Source organism: Pipistrellus kuhlii, unplaced genomic scaffold (genome assembly GCF_014108245.1).
Source record: "Pipistrellus kuhlii isolate mPipKuh1 unplaced genomic scaffold, mPipKuh1.p scaffold_m20_p_6, whole genome shotgun sequence".
In the NCBI taxonomy this organism is placed as follows: domain Eukaryota; kingdom Metazoa; phylum Chordata; class Mammalia; order Chiroptera; family Vespertilionidae; genus Pipistrellus; species Pipistrellus kuhlii.
This window is the reverse complement of record NW_023425562.1, coordinates 34646-39516: the sequence shown is the minus strand read 5'-3', so window position 1 is coordinate 39516 and position 4871 is coordinate 34646.

Here is a 4871-nt window from a genome sequence, read left to right as displayed (position 1 = left end):
GGGGGGCAGCGGAACATTCTGTGAAGTTCCTCTGTGCCAGGGTGGCTCCCTGAAAGGGGGTCCCTCTGCTGGGTCCCAGGGCAACCTGTACACAAAGCCACGCCAGAACCCTGACTCCATGGACCAGGGTGCTCCTGGGGCACACTGGAATGGCCTACCCAGAAGGAGAGAGAAAGAGAAAGAGAGACACACACAGAGAGAGACAGAGACTTTGCAAGCGGGCGCAGAGCACCCACATCTGTAAACAGTTGTTCAATGAACAATAGAAAAAGTTTAGCAAATGCAATTCTAAGAACACTCTTTTCAGAAGGTACAGTGAAGAAGAACATACTGTCAAGAAGGGATCCCTGAAGAAATAGATTTGGGCATCAGAGGACACAACGGAGTTACAGCAGTCTTTACCATACACCCGTGGTTGGCAAACCGTGGCTCTTTGGCCCCTTGAGTGTGGCTCTTCCACAAAATACCACGGCTGGGCGAGTCTATGTTGAAGAAGTGGCGTTAGAAGAAGTTTGAGTTTAAAAAATGTGGCTCTCCAAAGAGATTTCAGTTGTTGTGCTGTTGTTATTTGGCTCTGTGGACTCATGAGTTTGCAGACTGCTGCCGCACACGATTGCAACCGAGACCCTGCGGAGTGGATGCAGCATAGCAAGCGCTTGCAACGAGTGGCTAGTGCTTCCTTCCTCCTCCTGCCTGTAACCAGGAGAACTCTGTTCCTCTGGGGCTTTTTTTTTTTTTAATGACGATGAGGTTGGCCTGGTGCGTGGGGTGGGGTGGGGTGCAGGCCAGATTCCATCCCGTGACTCTGACGGTGACCCCAGCAGCAGCTCGGCCAGACACCCGCCAAAACCCACTTTGAGCGCTCGGCGTGGGTATGGGGAGTGCAGAGGGACTGGCTCTGAAGCCAGACAGACTTAATAAGAGGGCTAATTAATTAATTCACTCGTCAGCCAATTCCTTCACTTCCTCTCTCAGGACCTTTGCCTTACCTGTGGGATGGGCGTAAACCACCTCACCTGATCTTTATAAGGAAGGCACCTGGCACTCAAAATGTTAATGCTTTCCTTTCTTCTTGTTTATCAAAACTATTACAGCAAACCCCCAGTGCTCCATCTCCTCTAATGGAGTGTGGCCACGTCCAAACTGTCTCTCCGGAGACACTCAAGGCAAGGAAAGCCTGTTGAGCCTTTCTTGGTTTAAAAATTGAAAATTTATATCACATTTCGGAAGTCTTTACTTTAAAATTATTTTATTTTCATTATTTTTCAGATACAATTTGAAATTTAATTTTACTTGAATTTCACAAAAGAAAAAGAAAGAAAAGTTGATGGAATTGCTCAATTCATATAAAAGTTTCCTCTAGACAAGAGATACTTCCCCTAAAATATCCCTTCAAGGTTAAAAAAAAGAAGAAGAAGAAAAAGAAGCTGTGAGAACGGTAACGGTTGAAGTCATTACGATTTTCCCCAAGGACGTATTTTCATTTCTGTGCACAGACTGACTTCTGGCTGTGGAAGAGGCGGCCGTTGGCCCAGCCACACGGACACGGACACAGTTCATACTGAAGCCCTCTGTACGTTAGTAAATGTCAGCCCTGGACTCTGCCCAGGCTCCCCCTCCCTGGCTGCCCCCTCCCACCGCCAGGACCAACCCAGCCTCCATCTCCCGGGACCCAGAGCCACAGGGAAAGGGGACTCTGGTCCCATCTCCCAGGCGCCTTCAACACTCATCACTTCACCCCCAGCAGCTTCGCTTCCACCTGGTTTATGTATTGGGCTCAGGTGAGGCATTTGCAGAAAGTATTCCGGGTGAAAACTCTGCTCAAGGTCAGCCCTCAGGCCCTTGCACAGGACTTTGGGATTTCAGGATTCCGGGAATGGAGGCCTCTCTCCCTAACACACCAGCTCCTATGAAGCCAAGTGCCCATCTGCCTCCTGGTGTCATTACCTCGCATCCAAATGGGCAACAGACACAGGCCCATGGGCATGGAGATGACCCCTGACCCCTGAGCTGGCTCCAAATGGGAGGAGGCAGACCGTGCTGGGGCCCAGGCTCAGATGGAGGCGGCAGGAAGGGAGTGGGTTTGGCTCTGTGCTCAGCCCTGTGCCAGGGGCTCACGGTCCAGATCCCCTCCAATCCTGAGAGGTGTTTCTCTGCTCCCTCCCTCCTTCCCCTCCTTCGGGATTTACTCAGCACCCGTCTCTGCCAGGGGCTGGGGCACAAAGGCAAAGCTCACACCCAAGACCTCACCGCCCCGTGAGAGCATCACCCAGAAAACGGTGGTGACTGGAGTGGGTGCAGGATTCGGGGAGCCCCAAGTGACTTGGGGAAGGCTCTCCAGTGGAGCTACAACGGAGCTGGGCCCTGAAGGACGAGGAAGGGCACTGGAGGTGGAGGAACTGCATGTGCGAAGGCAGGGAGGCAGGAAAGAGCCGCCTGGTCTGGAGCTGTGGGAGGGCGATGGGGCCCAGATCCAGGATATCTGCTGTCCTGCCAGAACCCATACCGGGACCCTCTGCCTCCTGGAACTCCTCTCCTGGCTGCCTGGCCAGGAAGAGGCCCCACCCCCTGCCCCAAAGGAGGCTGTGGAGCTGGAGAGAGGGATGAGGAAGGAGGGCCCGCTGCTGTGTATTTTTGGATTGCTTCTCAGAAATCCCCTCCTCCCCCCTCCTTCTGACACCATGGCAACCAGGGGGCCACTGGGGGAACACCTGTGAGCTGGGCTGAGTGGAGGGGAAGGTGTGCTGGGGGTAAGGTCCTCTGCTACCCTCTCTGAGCCTCAGTGTTGGCATCTAGAAAATGGGCACCACAACCCAGCTGCTGGCTCCTGTCAACCCAGGTGCTCCAGGAAGCAGAGGCCCAGGCTGGACTCAGGAGGGGGAAGGCTGGGGGTGAGGCTTGGGGGGGCCCTGCACCATCCTGGGCCAGGCGGCGGGGAGTCCCTAGCCACGTGGCCTGTGCTTCCCACCCAGCAGCCCGCCTGGTGGCCCCCTGCACGGCACTGCCCAGGAGCCCAGGGGAGCGAAGGCAGGGCCGGGGCACAGACACAGGGAGGGTCTCCCCGGGAGCCCCAGCGGGGGAGGGCTGGGTAAGGTGACCAGACGTCCTGCTTTCGGCGGGACAGTCCTGATTTTTAACAATTTGGGCTGTTTTAAAACGCCGCGGGACACGGGACAAATTGTTAAACATCGGAGCTGTCCCGCCAAAAGCGGAATGTCTGGTCACCTTACGGCCTAAACCACCCCTGGGCAGGCAGCAAGCCGCGGGCGAGGGCGTGCACGGCTCCACGGTACTCCAGGTGTGCAGCACAGGCGCACAGGTGACAGGTGTAACCAACAGGAGCTATGAGCCTGCCCGGCATGGCTCAGAGGTTGAGCATCAACCTAGGAACCAGGAGGTCACAGTTCGATTCCCATCAGGGCAAAGGCCTGGGTTGTAGGCTCCATCCCCAGTGTGGGGCGAGCAGGAGGCAGCCCATCAATGATTCTCATCATGGATGTCCCCCTCCCTCCCTTCCTCTCTGAAATCAATAATAAAAATGTTTCTTAAAAGTAATTAATAAATAAATAAAAAGGAGCTATGAGTATATTTCAACTGTGCCCTCGCCTGCAGAAAAGGAAAGGCCACTCATTACTGCTTCCACCAAAGGCTTGTTTCCTCCTGCGTCTCCCCAGGAGGGAATGAAACAGCGGGTTCTGAGAAAAGAAAAGGAGCAGAGAGAAAGGGACACCTGGAAGGAAGGAATAAAATGACAAGCGATGAGAAGGGTGGTGGGTGGTGAGTGAATGGTCTCCTGTTCCATTGCCATCCTCCTCATTCCCGGCTCTGGTGAGGGCTGGGCGCCCGCTGCTCCCTGCTCTTTGGAGGAGGTGGGTGTGGGAGTGTGGGGGTGGGGGGTAGAAGAGTGTGTATGTGTATGTGAGTGTGTGTGTGGGGGGTGGGAGTGTGTGTGGAGTGTGTGTGAGAATGTGTGAGTGAGTGTGTGTGTGTGTGTGTGTGTGTGTGAGTGTGTGTGTGTGTGTGTGTGTGTGTGTAAGAGTGTGTGTGGGAGGGGTGTGTGTGTGTGGGAAGTATCGTGTGTGAACCTGCATGTGGGGATGTGGAGGCTGTACATTCGTGTGGGGTGTGGAGGGTGTGCGTGTGGGTAGGTGTATGAGTGTGTGAGGGTGCAGGTGTGTGCACAGCGCTGTGTGTGAGTCGGGGGAGTGTGCGGGTGTGGGGTGCAGTTTGGAGGGTGTGTGTGTGTGTGGTGTATGAGTGTGTGAGGGTGCAGGTGTGTGCACAGCGCTATGTGTGGGGGTGTGTGCGCCGGTGTGGGGTGCAGTTTGGAGGGTGTGTGTGTGTGTGGTGTATGAGTGTGTGAGGGTGCAGGTGTGTGCACAGCGCTATGTGTGGGGGTGTGTGCGCCGGTGTGGGGTGCAGTTTGGAGGGTGTGTGTGTGTGTGGTGTATGAGTGTGTGAGGGTGCAGGTGTGTGCACAGCGCTGTGTGCGGGGACGGGGGGGGGGGGTGCGAGGGTGGAGTGCCATTTGGAGGGTGTGTGTGGGTTGAGTGGTGCAGGGGAGGGTGTGGGTGTGGAGTGATGCCTGCGTGTGAGCCCGTGAGCATGGAGGAGTGTGAGTGGCAAGGGACCTGGAGGGCGTATGCAGCTCCCAGCACCTCTGCCTCGCCCGGTCCCACCCCACCCTCTCCTGCCCCCCAGGCACCCACCTCGCCCCGCCCCGCTCTGCCCTCCCGCCCCTCCCCCTCCCGCCCCGCCCTGTCTGCGGCGGCGGCTGCGGGAGCGGCGGTGCGGGAGGCCTGGCCTGCGGACGGCGGAGGGGCGGGCGGGTGGCGGGAGCAGCGGCGCCGGGCCGGGCGGTCCGCGGTGCG